Raw genomic sequence first — 21657 nt, forward strand, 5'->3', positions numbered from 1 at the left:
TAAAATTTCAAACGACATAACAAGATTTTTTGATTAATTGAGTTAGCATTAAATTTACTTGGTAGAATTCCATTTTACAAGAAATGAAAATATACATAATATTAAATTCTACAGGTTTTAAAAAAAAGGTTTTTTCGATATCTATTTCGGTTGTAACACTATCACCATAGTCTTGAATCTTGATAATGATGTTACAACTAGGGAATCCAATCCCGAGCCAAAATTTTGATCCCGGGATTACAATTTGACAAACCCGGGATTGGCATTTTTTCCATAGTTATTACAAAATTTTCATATATACAAATAACATTGATAAAATCGGTCAAAAATAAATCTAGTGTAATAATTATACTGTTTAAGACATTTTTTATTAATTTGTGGTACGTTCAATCTCGGAAATACATAGGTTTAATGGAATAAGTAATATTGTAATATAAATAATAATATGAAAGTAAAACAGTTTTATTTATTTATGAAAAGAAAATAAATAAAATACAATTTCAATTAAAATAAAAAATGACATAATGTGTTGAAAAAAATTAAAGATTTAAGTACCTAATTAAAACATTATTCCGAATAATATGACAGAAGTAATCTCCAGAATAGCATTTTCTGGTACTGCGCAATGGTTTACTTTCTATAAAAAGAAGACAGCTTAGGTGTAAATGGCTGAAACGTCTAACTATGTACATGTTTCTTGATTTATTTATTCTATTTCTCAAATTCACTTTACGGATGTTACCTGCATCGTACATAATTATGTGGAATTTTTAATTTATGTTAAACTATTTACAAATCTAAACGATTTTCATTTATACAATTTTGTAAAATCAATATTGTGTTTTGTGTATGAGATTGCTGTTTCTAATAGTAATGATATTTCTAATAGTTAATGAATGGGTTAGCGAGATTTAAAAAAGTAAAGCAAATCATGGTGTATGGCCTTTCCGCTTCATAAATCTAATTAGTCAGCCAAATCAAAATCAAACTTCATTCAAACTCAGTTTATTTCTAAAGTAGTTATTTGTTATTAAAAGTATTTTTTCTGTTATATTTTCGTCTTTATTTGATTTTCCATAAAAAATGATAAAAAAACAATCCCGAAAGTTTCGGGATTATGTTTATCAATCCCGGGATTCATAGAAATATATCGAATATCGAAAATAGTTTGGGATCCCGGGAATCCCTAGTTACAACCGAAGTAGCTATCAACAAAACCTTTTTTAAAATCCTGTAGAATTTAATATTATTTATATTTTCATTTCTTGTACGATTTTTGAGTTGTTTCCCTATTGAACTATGGTGTCGAAATGTTAGAATTTTGTCTCTTTCGAGCACAGGAATACAGTTTTTAAAGTCATGTTTTAGTAATTTTGATTTTATATTGACAATTAAGCTTTGTGTGCACCAGAGTCAATGGTACGCCGTTTTGCTAGGCGTAACCCTTTTTAAACAAAAATTACTGATTTATTTGCAAACATGGTCTGCAGAAGCTTAGCTACGATGACAAGTTTCGTAGCAATTTTATGTTACTTTGTAATTTGGGTATCACGGGGTTAGGTTATCACTATATTTTTTTTTGTATCATTATTATCAATTAAACAAATATTTTTATGAGCTTGTCAATAAAATAATATAAAAATACATAGATTTAAAACTAAAAATTATAAAATTTATTTATTTTTCCATAATGGATAGTAGAAAAACTATGAAATTTTAGAATATACAGCGGTGGATAATATTATTGCTATATTAATAAATTGAAATCAAAATAATTCATAAAAAACCGAAAATAGTGAGATTTTCATAAAAAAATCGAGATAAAAATAAATATTCTTTTTCATAGATTTTTTTTCTCGGCATCAAAAATAATATAATTAGCATAAAACATTAGAGTTTCGATATGTTTTAATATTGTTATTAAATTAATTTTATTTTTGTCATTTTTTGTGTGAAAACTCATACAAATTTCTATCACGCAGTTAGGGCCATACTATCACAGAGTTAGCTCATAATATCAAGGAGTAAGCTCGATATTTACGACCATTCATATCTCAATAATACTTTTGCTAAATACATTTGAAATTTCACTGTTATCTATGTCAATAATGAATATCCTTGAATAACATCAAGATTGTTATCAAAGATGTACAAAAAATTCATTATTTTCTATTGAAAACCCTGTAAAACCTTAGTATCACGGAATAAGCTCAGTTTACCCTACCTATATTATGTGAATCGTATTTTTTCAAATTTTCATTTTCAAAGCTAAGTACATACCATATTGAATATAAATAAAATTTATTTATATTCAATATGGTATGTACTTTTAATACTTTTTTATACACCAATTTAGTTATGATTACCAACATGACTCACAATAAAAAATTACTCCGTGAGACGTCTGTTAAATACATACCGTAAAACGGGGTGAATAGGAATGACGTGGTGAATAGGAACAGTTCCCGGTAAAAAGATTCAGAGTGGTGCAATTGCCAAAATGCTATTGTTTGCATTCTAATGTATATATGCTATTTGACAGATAATTTATTTTCCTGCCTTTTGGTAACTCCGATAGGACAGGAAACTTGACCGTTTGTTATTCATTAGACGTGAAAAAGTTTGTTGAGATTCGTATGTTTTGCGTGTCTGAAAAACTCTGTCGAACGTGGCTATGTCCAAGAATGAACACAACACAATTAAATAGGTACATAATTTTGTTCCAGCTAATCCACTGTTTAAAGAGATAATACAGTTTCTATTTTCTAAATAAATATTTCTTTATTTAATCATGTGTTTTAATAAAATTCGCGGTTTTTGATTCCCCGTTCCTATTGACCCCGTATCGCTGGTGAATAGGAACAGACCATAATTTTGGGAAAATATCAATGGAGAGTGAATATTGAGTGTTCCCATTCACCAAACCATACTGTTGAATCACAGACACAAGTTTTGGCAAGCGAATTTAGCTTTTCAGTCATATAGCATAGGGTTTAAATTGAATTCCAAATCTGAAAACGTTCCTATTCACCCCGTTTTACGGTACTATGTATACAATAACTTAGCTTCATTTGAGAATAAATTTTATGGCCCTCCGACGAAAAATAATAAAAATGTCAATAAATTAATACGAGACGAAATGTTTATGTATAGGAATCTGGTGAAGGCTTATTAGACGTTTGTTATGTGAAAAGACGATTCGAAACCGGGTGATTTCTTTTTTCACTCATCACATCTAATTTTTCTTTTTACCATTTCTGGATATTGTTGGATATTGGAAGTTGAGTTATCATATTCTGCTTCTTGAGTCACCTACATGGACAATTACACATTGACCACTGACTGTCACTTTGGTCATATCGTCTCATAGATAATCTAAGCACGTATCTAAAAAAACACGATTTTACAGAAGAGGCAAAAATAATTTTATTCTACACAATATAGATCTTTCCTACAGATTGTTCAGACTGCTTCGAAAGATATTCAAAATTCTTTATTTTTGACCATTAGGTATACTCCATACGAGATTTTGTGTTCTCTGGTAAAATAAATGATGTATTTTTGATATTTTGGAAACTACATACATTGATTAAAGTTTGATGCGCCTGCCACCTTTTGTTCAAATTTATAACTAAAAGAAGGATATAAAATGAACTTTACCTAATTATTCAGAGATGTCGTATATTAATTCGAAAATGTAATGCAATGAAAAATAAAATTATAATTTAAAAAAAAGTTGAGTAAATCAACAATGTAAAAAAAATGTATAATTTATATGCCAGCATTATTACTGATTTAAAGGAAAATATAGAATAAAGTATCTACGAACAAGATTTGTAATAATATAGATAGTGGGTTCAAGAGTTTTGTTGTTACTGTACGACAACATCTTCTTGTCTACGTGAAGGAAGGCGCTGTTGTCGACTAAATGGGAGGAGCTTGTTAGTTTATAATGGAAGTGCGGTTAAAAATGGGAGGAGCATGTTAGTTCACAGTTTTAACACGTAGCCAAAAAGATGTTGTCATAGAGTACATGGTAAGATTTTTTTGAAACATGGTCAACGTATTAAAAGTGTCAAAATAATTTAAATGCAGCGCTCGGAATGGAAAAGTTTTCGAACCGGAGAAGATATTAACATAGGTACTTAGTTATAAATTTTATGTGTATTTTATAAAAATAAGTGTGTTAGATTTTTTGTAATATGATCTATCTAGCTCAGACAATCAAATTATTTTTTTCCACGAGACGGTGCGATAATTTTACCGATGTTACGAACCGGAACGGCGCTCCGGTCATTTCGAGCCCTGTTTAGATGTAAATAGTCATTCCATAGATATGGAGCGGGTGAGGATGGGAAATAATAAAATACAATATTATAATCAATAGTCATTTCTGCCATCATAGAGTGAAAACTGAATATAATAATTATATTATCGTCAAAATGTTTACAGTAAAATTCTTGCATATTTATACCTGTACCTAATTAATGCAAATATACATAAAAATCGCCCTCCGGAAATTTGTTTGTATACATTTGGCAGTTTCACAGTTAATTGTGAACGGTTCTATCGGAAATGGATAGCTGTATAGTATTGAGATAAACTTCATGTCTGAGTAAAACACGCAATTAAACCCACTGGAATACAAAGAGAAAACAGAAAACAATAGGTAGGTAAGTAACTAAATTAGACATACAATCATATCGTATATATTTATATAAAATTCTGGTAGGTGCTCAAATATCTCATAATAATGATAAAAGCGTTATAAGATATTTGATACCAATCAATATCAAATTATTGTTCTTATTAACGCGTTTTTTTATCGTAATGCTATACGGCTGTCTCTTTCCGGTAAAACAGCCCTTTTTCAATGATTACGAAACTTTCGAAAGTGTAAATTCCAACTATAGCAATAAAAAACACAGCGGCGATTTTCTTAGACGCAGATGATGCAATCAATTATTTATTAGAAGATTTAAAACGAGCCTCGAAACACTTCAAACCAGTGATACAATTATAATTATTCAATTATAAAAAATATTAATAAGATCAAGATCAAGATAAATAACCTCACTTTTTTGACAGAAGAGGCAAATGATAAGAGACGATTTGCTGCCGAGTTTTGTTTAATGTGAAAATGACGATTATTTTAAAACTTATTTTATTATTTTTTTAACATTTGTATAAGTACATATAATACTTACTAAAACTTTTCACCCGGAGCGGAGCAGACCCTAGAGTGGAGCCGGAGTAAGTAGTAGGTCCCGGAGCGGAGCTGGAGCAGAGCAACTTAAAAAAGGGTCCGTTCCAACGCTCTGGTTATTACACAAAGCATAAAAAAATCCCTCCACGAACATCAAGGGGTCTTTAAACATAACCACGCAAACAGATAAGTAGGTAGTCAAGACAACACAAAAAAATAAATCCATAATATTAATTATAATATGGTATCACTGTCATCTTCAATAATACTTGAATAAAGAAGGGAACTTTTACTACTTTTATTTTCTAGGCACATTGCTAGATGGAATTTATGGTTTTCATTTAATTTTTTGAAGTTATACTTCTTTTGGGGTATTTGGTAGAGAGTGAAATTGAGAGTTGCGCGAGTACACCGTTACGAAAGTGCGCGACAGTATGAAGTTAACTGCGAATCAGTCAGCTGTATACAAACGCAAGTTTGATAGTAGAATTGTTCCGTTGCCTAAGCAACGAATTTATTATTGTCGGCCATTTGCAATTCCTTACGTAAACAAACGATTAAACGTCAAATAATTATATAATTTAGTAATATAAGTATGTTAAAGTGTATAGAAATAAACCAACGGTGCTCCAATGAGTGGTTCCTTTTCTTGAGTGTGTAATTTAACAATTATAATTAAGAGCTAGTCGAAGAATATAAGTTATCACCAGTTTTGTTTTTGTTTTGTTACGCCAAATAAGTATAACTTCTAAGGCACGTACATAAGTACACACACCCATTTTTTAAATCTTTATCGGTCAGTGTAACCGTGTAACGGGTATCCAAGTCCCTAAAATCACCATTGCCTGTATATTTACATAGCGTGAAAATAAATATAACCAACAATTTTATTGTAGAGTTAATGTTATTTAATTTAGAATGTCTGATTGGGTGTTGACATGGCTTTAAATAATAATTATTCAAAAAATATTCAACAAATACTTGTCTCCAATAAATGTAGTGATCAATTAACTAGCCTGATTCGCCCCATACCACCCACTCTTAGGATTAACCGTCGGTCCACGAATATGTCGGACACACCAGACTTGGATTTCCAATTAAGGCCGGACCGCAAACATAATGGCGGTCCGATTCCCACCATGTCCGGAATCCGGATCGGAGACACACCTGCACCTGCTCGAAACAAATTTATAACACGGGATTCCCCGACAAATTTACAGGGGATTTGCCGCGCTAATCGGGGTACATGATATTATTATTAGTGGCGCCGGAGGATGCTTGTAAAATAGCAGGAGGGTCGCGAATAGGATGGCTCATTATTGAAAAATATCAAATGAGCTTATGTGATTAAAGATGGAGAAAATATATTATAGCATTACATAATAATCAAAAATGTTACCAGAGATAAATATAACCAATTACTTAGGTACCTACTTAAATAATACTTTATGTTTATAGGGTTGATGCCTGATGCCCGTAGTCGGTATGTACTTATATTATTATTTTTAGTTACTACTAATAGTTGTTGGTGACCCGGGACCCCCTATAAAATGCACTGTGCTCTCCTAAGGATCGCGGTGAAATGGGTTGGAAACCCGTGGTCTTGAAAGTGACATTTCATATACTTAGGTGTTTATATAGGTAATATCCGCGAAAAATGTTAAGCAAAAAGTTATAATTACTATAATTAAACATCAAATATCCCAAAAATATTATAGTTTTTAGACCAGTAGTGGCAATACCAGGGCAACACTGCTACTGTAGCTTTCTACTTAGTGATTGAATTAGGTGTAGTATTATGGAGAGGAAAGGTTTCCAATAACGCTGACCTATTCGACAACTCAATCGAGGGCATTCAAGAGACAATCGACAGGTTGCATGACAACTCGCTTTGCGTTGATTTGAAAATCAAAGCGAAGAAAACTAACGTTTTGTGCAATTAATAGCACCTGTTCTGATCCAGATTTCCCTCTGATTAGCGACAGTCAAAATATTGAGAGCGTCGACAGCTTCAAATACCCGGGAGATGGCACTTTGCAGAGAGCTCGATATCCAAACGGCAATGACTGGAGCAACATTAGACTCGATGCCTGGGCCGAGTGTCTGGGACTCACGATTGTATTTAGTCAACACCGACAGCAACCGTATAGTCGTATACCTACTGAGTTTCGAGAACATTTGCAAGGGATACTGGGTATGCGGTGGTATGACTTTAGGAGTAACGAGGACATAAGAGAATGCGCCAAGCAGTCTCTCATCACGCTGAGAGTGAAGAGGCGACTTTGGATCTGGGTCGGTCAGAAGCCAGACGAGAATATTAACCTGGCTTGCGTCCTGGTGACAGCACGAGTGATTGATGTAGGTAGATATAATATTGTGGAGAGGAAAGGTTTCAGTAGCACCTTCACAATAATAAATTGGTAGGTATCCACGTGTAATAATTAAATTCTAATTTTGGATATCATTAAAAATAAAACAGCGGTCCTAAAATAGCAGCGAATGCGGAAAATATTCTAAAATAATTACGAAAACAATTGAAAATAACATATTACATGACTGCAGAAGAATAATTTTCGGCCCATTGGTACTCTTTGATAAATTAATGAGTTAATTAAGTATAAACGGTAGGTATATTTTATATATACATTTACTTATATAATATCTTATTTTATAATATTTTCTTCAAATGGTTTTTTTTAAATTATTACCTAATAACCATGTCCTTGCTTTTTCGTACAAAGTGGTTCGTACAATCACAAACACTCAGGGTTTTAGAAAAACAAATAAATATTGTGTCCTCACCGTAAATCGGGTGGAAGGCCAGCGCCTTACGCAGAGCACCACGAGAGCCGCCTTCTTCAAATTGTTATGTTCATATAATCATATTAGTTGATGCTAAAACTGTCCTCATCTTAGTTGAGATCTCATGAGACCGAGTATCGTGATTCGGATGATTTGTTTATCTGATAGCTTTCTTCCCGGGTTAGTTCCACTACACCCGGTATTCATCAGTAAACAGGGCCTGTGCCAGTGAAAATCCTGTGAAAATTTTGATTTTTTTCGTTCGTTTGAAAAGATACCTTCTTCGTTCTTCAACCATGCGCACACACAAAATGATTGGGGGGTCCATTTAAAAAAAAAAAATCATAATTTTTTTATTGATGTTTAAGGTGGCGGAAGCGGACATGGATAACAAAATCTAGCAGGTGCCCCTGACTTCCATATTTATCCATAGATTCAAGTCGCTCCAATTACGGAATGTTGCACTTTCCCAGGTACATTCTTCATACCCAGACACATCTTCATCCTATAAATTGCGGCTTCTTATTACGGACGTGAAGATCTCGTCACATAGTTTCTTTGTCCATATTGTGTTAGGTTTGTTTTTGTAGCTTATATAATTATATAATATAATTAAATTCATTCCTTTCTCTCCCATGGCACTTTTTGTTAAATACGTCTTTCAGTAAACTCAGTCAAAGCTCACTCGAGAGCGTGGCGATCTTAGTCTTGGATATCTAATCCTGAGACATTCCCAGGCGTAAACAACTGCTGATGTTTCACATCTAAACGTAGGGCCTCGTGATACGCTCGATTAAGACCGAGTGTGGTACGGGGCGGGTTGGTTTAGAGGGTCCATGTTTGTGTTGTTGATCTAAATTCTAGACTTTATATCGTTAAATTAATTTAAATTTGATATCATTATAATAATAACTTCTTCAATATTGATTGCTTAAATATAAGCAAATACAATTAAATTTACAGAGTTTGGCAAAGGTCCGTATTATCTGGTTTCAAATTTCGTGTTTTGCAGACTGCCGACCAAAACACTCGTCAATGTCCCAAGAGGACGGGAGTGGGGATAGCGGGGAGTGGGGGTGCCGATTAATCGCCGATACACGACAAAGGGCCTTTGGGAAAATGAGCTTCTATCAAGTGCCTACCTGTGTAGAATATAGGACCCTTTTCTGATGACGTAATACTGACGTTTACGTTACTTGAAACAATGCCAGCTGTGTAAAACATAATAAGGGGTTTTCCACGTAAGTAGTTGTGAGCCAAAATTGAATAAGAAATGCGGCTTTCAGATATATCTTTATTAACATTTAAAAATATACTTAGCATATATTATGACTATTTATTTTTCTTTATGCATATACAAATACATCATGAGTAGGGATTCCAACCCCGGGATTCCGGGATTCGGGATCCCGAGCTATTTTTGATACCTATGAATCCCGGGATTGATAAACATAATCCGGGATTTCGGGATTGATTTTTTTATCAATTTTTATGGAAAATAAAATAAAAGCGAAAATATAACAGAAAAAATACTTTTAATAAAAAATAACTACATTAGAAATAAACTGAGTTTGAATGAAGTTTGATTTATACCCATGTGTAGGTAGCCGATTCATTTTATTTTTTCACATAAATTATTAAAAATGAGAAAGATTGGAAAAAAACAATGCTTTGCAGTTTTAACAAAGTAATTCCACCATGATATCATACGTTTTACGGCAGTTTCATATTTGGCTGACTAATTAGATTCGAGGGTCCCAGGTTCGAATCCTGGGTTTGGCAAGTAAACATATTGTTTTTCAATTTGTGTATGAGTCAGAGTATGGACCTAATAGGTTGAGCAAGTGGCTGACATCCATTTCTCGTAAAAAAAAAATTATCTGTCAATACAAACCTCTACTCTGTGGAGGCCCATATGATCCTGTTAGGATCGGACATGGTCGAAAGAAAGAATTAGATTTATGAAGCGGAAAGGCCATAAGTAGGTACGCCATGATTATTTGCTTTACTATTTTAAATCTCGCTAATCCATTCATTATGTCTTTAGTATCAGAAACAGCAATCTCATATTAAATTCACATTATTATTTATATTACAATATTATTTAATCCATTAAACTTGTGTATTTCCAAGATTGAACGTATACTATATAAATGTCTTAAATAGAATAAATTTTACTAGATTTTATCAATGTTATTTGTAAATATAACAATTTTATATTAACAATGGAAAAAAATGCCAATCCCGGGACCAGTCCCGGGATCCCGGGATTGTCAAATTGTAATCCCGAAATCCCGGGATCAGAATTTTGGCTCGGGATTGGATTCCCTAATCATGAGGAACGAGCAAAAATATATAATACACACTGCTAGAAAAAGTATAAATAATAATCGTGTGGAGTGATTTTTAGAAACTTAAAGAAAAAAATCTATTCATATGGAAGCATTTACCGATTGTATACTATAGTAAATTTGCCTCGTACCTATGTGCACCTACTAGAGATTTTCTAATATATTGCCAGGAGAGCAGACAGCTGTGTGGAACTGATGTTGAAGGGAGAGCCCCAGGCCATTACAGATGGTTGAGTTGGTTGAAGACGTTGAAGATGTCGAAGAATACCCTTCATTAATGTGTTGAATGAATATTTTACATACGAAAGTGAAGCTGAAAAATAATTAATAGACCTTTTAGCTGTAAGTCGTTTTGCATATTCATTTGGAACAAAAATCACACTTGTGCACTGCGACTTATTTGCAAAAGACGCTCTGAGAATAATAAAATGCCTTAGGCATAAAGCCCACCAAGAAAGCGCTCGACGCGCTCACTACTGAGTAGGCCCCCTCCCACCCGCGCATTACCCTTCACCTATGTAATAAGCGGCTCAAGCAGCACAAAATAATTATTATTACAGCGCCTCTCATAACAAAGCAATAAAAATATTATATTATTTCGGGGCTTGTAATTAATATTCACGATGACATTATTCTACCAGCGAAATATCGGACACGCAATAAAATTAAACAATGAGTTCTCTGTTATTAAATAATGGCTTCACGCCCGTCGATCGACGACGCTTCGAGCAGCGTGATTTTGGTAGCCGTGTTCAATGAATGGACTTCTTTGTATTTTCATTAAATCGTATCGCTGAGAAGCGAAAAACGGTGACTCATGCGGCAGGCGGGGCACAAGGCATCGTCAAGTCCAGTGTGCGCTGGCGTATTTGATTACGTTGTATTTTCGATGATTTACGCGCCACTTGTAGAAATTTTGCGCAAGCGCTGCACTCGCTGCGTCAATGGGCTTTATGCCTAAAACTTATTAGAAGCTTCTGTCAAACATGTAATGAAGACAAGAACTCAACAGTTGGCCGTCTTTTTATTGTTTTTCTTAAAAAAAACATTCAATACTGCCAATGCAAAGAATATTTTTTATAGTTGGTACCTAACTCAAACGTAGTAAAAAAGTGCTGTAATACAAAAATATCTTTTTATTCCTCATATTATAGTAGGTAGGTAGTTGAATCTTTTTCGTTTGATCGAATTAAGATATCGTCATGTAAGGCGTTAGATGAAATCTTAAGCTTCCATGTTCAAATACATGGTGATAACGATCTTCAGCAGTGACGAGCGACTTAAACATGACTACAATATTAGATAGTAAATTCATCACCATACGGATTTATGATCCTCCCTTGAAAAGAAAATATCCACTACGTAGATGTAGTATTAAAATAATGAATTTGGACGTTAACGGTGATTTACAGAACTACAGTTCCCTTCTAAACTTTAACGTACATATTTATTTATTTATTTGAAAAAGACACGTTGAGTACATAACAAATTATTAATTCAGGACGTTCACAACATGACATTTAGAATAAAAATTACAAGTAATCAGTTAGGAAAATCAGAAAAAACAAAGTGGAGGAAAAAAAGAAAGCAAAAATAGTTTTATACAAAAGAAATAAAATTTAAGAAAACAACAATGATTCAAAAAGTACAAATTAAACAATAAAATAGAATTTAAAAAACAGAATATATAATGGATCGCCAAAAATATCTACATCTCTAGGGAGTGCATTGACCAACCGCACAGCCCTCGCTATTGGTGCCTGGTGAGCCTGACATGAGGAAACAGCTTTCACCCAAAATAGGTCATGGCTGCGACCACGCATGTAATTGACGGGTGTGTAAAAATTTAAATTTTCTAGAATATCGGGATTGAAAATGATACCACGTGAGAGCAGGGAAAAATGCTTTAAGAGCAGAAGTGACCTACGAGCTTCAAGAGAATGAAAGGCGAGCATGCCTTGAAGAAAGTTAGTCGGAAAATACTCGTTTGAGAAGGTGTCAAAAGGAAAATAATTATAAACTTTAAAATAGAGATGACGAAGAAATTTTTTCTGAACACGCTCTAAAACAAGCTTATAGGAAACTTCATAAGGACTCCAGATGATAGAGCCATACTCAAGAATACTCCGTATGTACACCTACCCTCACTACCGTCATTTACATTGCAAATAGCGTTATGGAATCACATATATGGCATGGGTTGTAGAATAAGCACGTATACTTTTATCTAATTATCATAGTTGAATGATAAAATAATGAGATTTTTTAAAAAACTGTATCTAATATTATTAACAGTCCACTGTTTGGCCATTCAGGCAGAACAATTTCGCACAAGCTTAGAGCTTAAAAGTTCCTGCTTTTATTGTGGTCTAAAGAATTTGAAGCTTAGAAAAAATGTCAGGTTAGGTATAATAAAAGTAAACTTACGGGAACAGTATACGAATAGAAAATACAGAATTATTTAATTATTTTTTGTTATATCCAATAGGTATTGATTATACACAAGATATTAAAAAAAGACATAAGTACATAATATTTTTTTTTTTTGGATCGAGTTGCATTCAATGCATTCATTTATTGCATTCAAAAATATATCTTGTACTTTCCTGGCGAGTGGTATAGGTGCACCAATTAATTTCTCGTCCTAAGTACCTACCCTTCTTACGAATGATTCATAATAACTGCGGTGTTTCAAACTCCACCCATAAATGCCTACGATAATAATATGTACCTAATTGAAATCAAGGCGATGGCAATATTTTGTATACAACTATTAAATATATATAATTATTATATTATAAAGCTGTACGAAACCCTCATCAGCCCCATATTGCCGCTTGGCATAGTAAGGTGGCTGAATTCGGATGCTTCGTAACTAGCTACACCACTAAATAGTGCCAGAGTTGAGAAACAAAAATATAGTACGTATTACATTTCGTTTGAATTACAATTGAAATTCCAGTACATTTTATCGTATGTACCTACCTACAGATAAGTGAAAAACAAAATTATATTTGCTTGAATTTTATTTTGTATGATACATATATAATATATACGTATATTTGTCATGTATATCTCAAGTCTGCCAATATTTATTTGTTAGTGATGGTATCGCTTATGTTAGTTGCGTTATTTTCACGTTGATAGTAGGTACCTAAGCCCTGTCGCACATACAAATGTTGTAACTCTCTTCCACGCACATGGGTGGGACCATGCTGGGACGGTGACATCACACGGCTAGCCGAAACGAATGACTGACCACGAAAACCAGCATCAGCGCTTGCGCCGATACAATATTTTGCTATTACACCTGTGCCCCATATCGAGTGAAATTTGTTGCACGCGACATGCAGATGTGTTTTTTCTACCAAAAATGTTACACCGATGTTATGTGCGGCTATACAATATTAAGTTACATGCTATTGTGTTTTGTGAATGACAACAACATCACATTAACAAATTCGACGTGATACAGTCGAGAAAAGTTTGTAAATTGTGCGAATGGACTAAATAAAGTGAATTGTTATTCTCTTTCATATCATAGAGTTGAAAATGATCACGGAAGAGTGTAAGCGTTCCAGATTTTCGACTATTTTCTGCACTAAAATTATTTTAAAATTACATAAGCAAACGATGAAGTTGATTTAGTGTCCGAAATCCAATTCCACAGAATCAATAACTGTATTGTGATGACGAAGATCGATATTTTAAACTCTTTTTCAAATAAACCTTATTTTTGAACATTCATAATTCGAATCAAACGTTTTATTTTGAGCATCGAATGGAATTGGAACTAGCAGTGGCAGTTGTACGACTTTATAGGTGGCGGGGTTTAGCCATTAATAATTATTAAATATACCTACTTTCTCATATTATACATTACAGTGGCGAAGGGTGACTTTTGGAAAGAGGTAGGCTGTGGAGATCTGATAAAAAGAGCACACTTGTCAGGTATACTTACGAGAATAGTACGATATTTACTACTAATGAATAGGTACACACTAATAAATGACAACGACACACTAATTCAATGAAACTTCAAAAACTCATTGATGACATAAAAATGAGCGATGTGTTTAAATTACGTATTTTTCAAAACATGCATACCCATCAAAAATCATTAGATAAAATTTATTTTTATTTATAAAAGCAATCTATACTTACTTATTTATTAATATTCGATTAAACGCCATTGAAATTATTTTTTTAGTTATCTAATTATTAATGATTTTGGACAAAGTGCGCAGTCGTGACAACAATATTATGCGCGAATGTTTTAGGCTCTGCGATAGGAGCTTACCTTATTTCGTACAAATCAGCAGACTTGTTGAGGTTACGAGACGTGAAGTCCATACGAAAAAAATTCAGAATTATTTCACACATAATCGGAAATTTATTTACGTCGAGACGTCGCGGCGTTTATTATTTATTTACGGCGCGCTGTGGTATATTTTTTAATAACTTTGCAGATTGTTTTGTAAACTGTGTATTACTGTTATACATTCCTACATATTATACGACATCTCTCGTTGGCAAAATAAATTATTTTCATATAACATAAAATAATGAAGTGATTAAGTATATAAATATGTCAATATGCAATTAAAAACTATTTTTCCTAAGAAGGTAGGCTTTAAATAATCGCCTAATATGGAGTCTTCGCCACTGATACATTATAGAGGTACAAAGCTATTTAATATAATAATATGATTTATATATTTTTATAAATAAATAATATCGTTATCCGAGTCGTTACTTAACCACATCTAGCAAGCTCTTTTTACTCACTTCGGGGTTGTTCGAATTGCTCCCCATTCGGCGTATACTGACGCTAATGCATTCGAATACTTTGTAGAACGAGATATTATGTACCGCGGAGACGGGATGGTACACAATCATCCCGGTCAGCGAGAAATAGACGCCACAGCTTTCTTAATTTGTACAAAGGTACTAACTATTTTATTGCCGCGGAAATCCGATATTATATTATTACATACCTTTTTTCCAACAATTGCTTTATTTTCTAATAATAATAAATATGTCTATAATAATTACAAGATAAAAAGAACTTTTTATATAGAACGTTTTTAAATTTTCTGTTGAATTATTAAACGATCAAAAAAATTTGTACTTGATAGAAATAAAACGGAAATGTCATTTTGACTTTCATATTGATTTCCATAGTAACGCACGTATATATTAATAATTTAGTTTCTAGGACCCCAGACCCCTAGCAACCAATAATAGTGAATTGGATTACGGATTTCTTCCAAAATAACTTTTCATGCAACGCAGAATTAACTGAAAATTAATTAAATTCTACTTAAAGATGGCTAAAAGTATTAAAAACGCATTGGCATCGTGTTCTGATATATTCCAAAAGTTTCAAATGTCTAGCTAGTCGGAAAGTTAGTTAAAAATCGATTGTAAGATTTGTACCAGTCAAAGAACCACCTGACAAATAAGAATACGAGCTAAGAAAAACGTAAAATAGCGACGAGTTCAGATGTATAACATAAATTATGTATTTAATTTAACCATTCAATTAAGTACCTATGTATGTATATTATTACATATTAGATGTGGATTTTTGACATAATAGGGATGTGGGGATGGTCCCTACAAACCCTTAAGGTAGAGCCGCCCCTCGAACAAGTATATTTTTGAAGTCGAATCGGTGAAATAAAAAAAATCAGAGCAATCCCTTGATTATAATCGTTTTCTTCCGTCCAACAGCAGTAGTCGCCATTTGTAAATAATATCTGGTATATATTATATTCCTGTCTGGAGATATTGTATTCATTACGATTTAAATTGCTACAATTACACCAACTGGAAGTGAGTTACTGTATTCATCAAAGATGCCATGACATGGCTTCCCTCCAGTTTTATTTCCCGCGGGATTGAAGTCCTTCCCCCATAACATACAACAATGATTGCATTTCTAAACAAAGACGAACGAGCTATTGTCAGAGATAATCAAACACTAATCTTGTCATTGTTCACGTGATACTTTGTGATAGTAATAATCGCTTTGATTCACAATACAATTGTTTTACTCTGTGTTCGCATCATTGTTAGTTTTATATACTTTCTTCCTTTCATAGGTTAATACCGTTTATATAACATAATATTATTACATACTATGTGATTTTTATTATAACTCAGGGCCGGTCCTAGCAAGTATGAGGCCCGATTGAAGGACGTCCGGGAATAGTTTACTTGACACCCCTAAATCTTTTACCAATAAATTACTGATTTCATAACAATTTACAGAATATTTTGATAATACCTACTTATAACAAAATTAGTTACCTACCTAATCAAGGTGATATTTTTCTTTTATATTATCGGAAAATTAGTCATAATTAATCAAAATTTTAAGTCTTACCGCTTACAGTAATAGAAAAATTGAAAAACAGCAAAATACTTAAACAGATTTTCGTCGTTTGATAGTATAGTGCAGTGCTCCGCAACCTTTTCTCAACCATGGCACACCAAATGTATTCCCAGAATTCCGCGGCACACCACAGGTAAAACAATTTATACACCAAAATATGGACCCCACATGATGAAGCGGGCCCCCTACCTATCGCTAAGGTTAAAGACAGTGTGATACTCTAAAGTAGGTAGTGTTTTTCAAATGGTGTTTGAAGTAAAATTAATGGTATTCATTGTATGTTTAGCTATTTTTTGTATTTATTAATACAAACACTCCCCAATCGGATATTTAAAAATATTAGTATCAGCGCAGTAATATAGCGGCAGGCGACTTTTTTTTAACCATTAAAGAAAATTTGTAATTTGTGTTTATCTCACTTATCTGGTTGATCTGCCACGCCTCCCCTGAGCCTGGCCCCACAGACTAGAGCTCTGACGAAAGAGAAACCCGAAGTTCTTACCCGTCAAGTATGACTGCTTATCATTTTTAATTATAGCTTGAGTTGAAAAAAGTTGCTCACATAGGTATATGTCATATAAAATGGGAGCTGAACTGCGATAGCCTTGTCGAAAATCCGAGGATATTCTTTATTAACCGAAATCCAGAAAATACACATTGGAACATCGGCGAAATTCATTTTTAGCGTCACGTCGTCCCTCAATTCAACAAAATTCCTCACGAATATAATTATAGTGCTTCTATTTCCGGCATGGGTTGCAAAAGGGTTTCGAATCCAGTCGTATTGATTGTATGAAAGTAATGATGAAATTTCTTTTGCAGCAAAGTTATAAGTTTTTGAGCCGGACCCAAAATTCATTGCTTGTTTTCAATGGTAGTGAATTTATTTAATATCCCTATGGTAGTGAAGCATATCAATATATTTTCATTCTGACCTTGCATTTTTTTTATTAATTTTATTCAGTTGTTCAAATATATTACCCCAGCCATGCACGCAAATTTGGCCATTAAGTAAGTATAGTATAATATACAAAATTATTTACATTTTTTGACACAATGCACCGCGGCACACCGGTTGCGGAGCGCTGGTATAGTGTACTGCATCTTCAAGGATGCTAATGAGATAATTTTGAATGTGTTTTTAGAAACTTTTTTCAATTTAAATTATTTCCTAATAGATTTATTAGAAAAGGTCGTACTCGAATATTACCGATAATTCTATAATTATACAGCACATATTCAAATATTTTATAGTAATTTTAAACTAGATTTAATGTATCGTTTTATTATTTTGTTCGTTTATTTTCCTTTTGACGTTAAAAGTCACTTAGAGTGTGAGGCTTGATTGGGTCCACTCGCCCTAAGACTAGACCTGTCGTCATCAGCTCCATCGACTATTTGATAAAGTTTTGTGTGCACTGTTTAATATTATGTCGGATCTTCAAAGCCTAGCTCCACCCTTTGCCACTGATATATGGACAACCATCATTTACGTATACCAACCAGCAGTGGCGAAGGGTGGAGGTAGGCTGTTAAGGTCCGACATAAATAGTGCACACTACACTTTTTCAGTCATACGTATTTATTTTCATCTAAATAAGACTACAATAATATTTATAGATGGTGTTGGTTAGTTTTAAAAACTCAATTGAACCCTGCAAAAACCAAGCCATAATAGTTAATAGTCAAAAAATACCGTCTATATCTAAAATTATGCAATTAAATCATACATAACTTTAGATATTTTATAGATATAATAATATTTTTTATCTATTATAGTTTGATTTAGGCATGGCTTAACGAATTTAAAAAAATGAACCAACAATAAATGCGTAATAATATTATTAATCCAACGAAAACAAAATAAGTATGAATGAAAAAGAGAGCGCAATTTTGTCGTATCGCCCAAAGTGTACCAAAACTATTATGGTGTGGCTTAGGCAGGGTTTAATTGATTTTTAAAAACTAACCAACACCATCTGTAAATTGTAGTCGTAATCCAATAAAAACAAAGACGTATGACTAACAAAGTTTAATGTGCCCTATTTATGGCGGATCTTAACAGCCTACCTCCACCCTTCGCTACTGCCAACCAGCTCATTCGTATCGCATACAAACCAGAGAACCCAGAACCGGAGATTCTATCATGATAATTATCAGCCGGTGTCGATCCACTGCTGGATTAAGGCCTCCCTTAGCTTCTCGGTCCTTAGTTATTTGCTGCCACGTACTGAACTTTATGAATTCGTCTTTCCAGCGTATTTTAAGGCGTCATTGTGGTTATTTAACATTCCTTCGGTACCACTGTATGACGGCATTTGTCAAGCGGTTATAAAAAATTCCCTATTTATGTATTGGTACCTTTCTGAGGTTGTTTCTTAAAAATATGTTTAACGGAGGAAATTATATATTTGTAATCCTTTGTTCAACAGCCGGTAATTGGTAAACACCACGGAATAAATGTTTATGGAATTAACTGACTTTGAAACTACTTTTCTCATTTTGTTCGATTTGATCGAGGCAACGCGATGTCGATGTCACGCGTAACTTCATTACATGCGGTCTAGGATGGCGTGACATTTTGATCGTGGCACAAATGTCACGGCATTAAAATGTCATGGCGTAAGATAGGTTAATGCAATCACAATAATGCATGTATGTTTTCATCGTTTCAGTTCGCGTATCCCAGGACTGAAAGTCTCCAAGGTTTTAGACTGAAATCATTCTACAGTAGCACCATGCGTACAGCAAAAGCCATGCGTAGTTGTATTGGTTTTGTTTACTAGAAATGAAATAGACATTGTCTGCGAATGGTGTCACTATAGAATCGGGGCGTTAGGGTCATAAGTAGGGATTGCAATACCGAATGAATATATCAATACTTGTATATCGGTATTTCTTATTGAATACCGGTATTAATACCGGTTTTCATCAAAACATATTATAGGAAAAAAGTACCTATCAATAAATATAAATATTAAAATCTCTTTGAAACACTATTTTATGGCAACAATTTTTATGTTGACCTTTATAAATATGTATAGATCATAATACTTTAGAACTGCTAATTTTCCCAATAAATCCGGGTATAGAAAAATGTCTCCTAAATTCAACGTTTGTTGGATGTAGGTACTGATACCGAGAAGAAAAGGGTGGAGAACTCACATGTATGCTGGCAGCGTTCTTCACGAGTATCACCTTGATTGAGGGTTGTGTGGACATCAGGACATATAATTCAAGATAAAACACGTCTTTGATTTGACAATTTCCCTGCGCAGGGACGTTTAATTACATTAACTTTCCAGACATTGGTTGGGTTACATTATTAATTACACTTAAAGGAGTCTTAGATTTAGCTATGGCACAGTCACTATGTGGGAGCACGTGTTTGAACACATTGGCCAAACGGGCGCGAAAACGTTTTGTCGGGGACGCGACGCGTGGTTTTGAGGTGGTTATAGGGATTATTAATAACACAATAACGGGGAAAGAGAATCACTAACTTATCATATTGAGACAAGCGTGGCCAGGCCACGCCGAGCACGTGGTCCTGGACACCTACCACTCTCCCAGGAGAATTTGTACTGCCCGCAATTATCTACGACGGATCTATGAGTGATGAGGCAAGAGGGAGGGGCAAAGGGATGAAACAAAAATTACGGTAAATTTTTGTTTGTCTCTCGGCAAGTTACCATTTCCTAGTAGCTGGGCTTAGGTATTCGCCCTTTTTGCCGCTGTTGAAATGTCCCGTGGCGATGTTATTTCGTAAATCAGGGGTGGTGAACCCTAATTCGAGGGCGTATGATTAGGTTGTGGATATGTGATTTGAAACTGCGGACCGGGGGTTTTTTCCATCTGGTGACAGTACTTACTATCAACGTTCGATCAATAGTTATAGAATAATTGGAAAAATTTGCGATGAATATTTTCGTTTTCGAAATATGTTATTAATCGTGACAATTTTATACGAATATTTGAGGGATTTTATTTTAATTTCAATTAACTTTTGTTAGTTTAAGTCAATATATTTGCATTTTGACAGCATAAAACTAAACACAAAATTTACACATTATTGTAGTAAGTAATGAAAAACTATCATTAAATTCATTTGCAAAAAACATACGCGTGTATGCTTTTTTTATACCGAAAATACCGGTATTTTGAATGTTTGAAACAGGTATTTCGGTATCGATAAATAATTGAATACCAGTTTTGAAATACCGGTATTGCAATCCCTAGTCATAAGAGCGAAGCCACATGCATAGCTGATTTAAATTATATATAATATAATGCATTTGTAGGAGTCAACAACTCACATACAAATAAAAGCCTAATCAGCAAACGCCAGTCGAACTGCATGCATTTCCATAATTATTATAGGGACTGATGCACTCGAACATTACCTTATATGCTATAATCTAAGCTTATATGGTAAGGAATGCAGGCAACAGGCTGGAGTGTGTACACAAACGCTTTGAAACTGCAGCGATGCCATTTTGGGAATTCGTTCTCTCGTTGCGCTCCAAGCTGTGAACACCTATCACCTCTAGGGACTATCCTGGTCTTTTGGCATTCAACATTCGTCCCCTTACTATTGTTATAACACGCAGGTGTTTTGGTCACAAAAAGATAAAACTCGTACGTAAAGCCATTTTCCAGATATTGGCGTATATTATGTAAATCGTTTTACAGTGGCACCATGGGTACGGCAAATGCGGCTTGCAGTTGTAGTAGTATTGTTTGCTAGCATTGAATCAGGCATTGTCGCAAACAATTCAATACACGCGCGAATTGCCTATGGTGCCACTGTAGAATGATTTACCTATATCTGCGAATTGAAAAAAAGTGATATAAATATACTAATATCTTCTTACGGCGGTGCAAATGGTTTATCAAGG

Source organism: Rhyacophila brunnea, unplaced genomic scaffold (assembly GCF_057557595.1).
Source record: "Rhyacophila brunnea isolate RB1 unplaced genomic scaffold, BYU_Rbru_1.0 scaffold_19, whole genome shotgun sequence".
In the NCBI taxonomy this organism is placed as follows: Eukaryota; Metazoa; Arthropoda; class Insecta; order Trichoptera; family Rhyacophilidae; genus Rhyacophila; species Rhyacophila brunnea.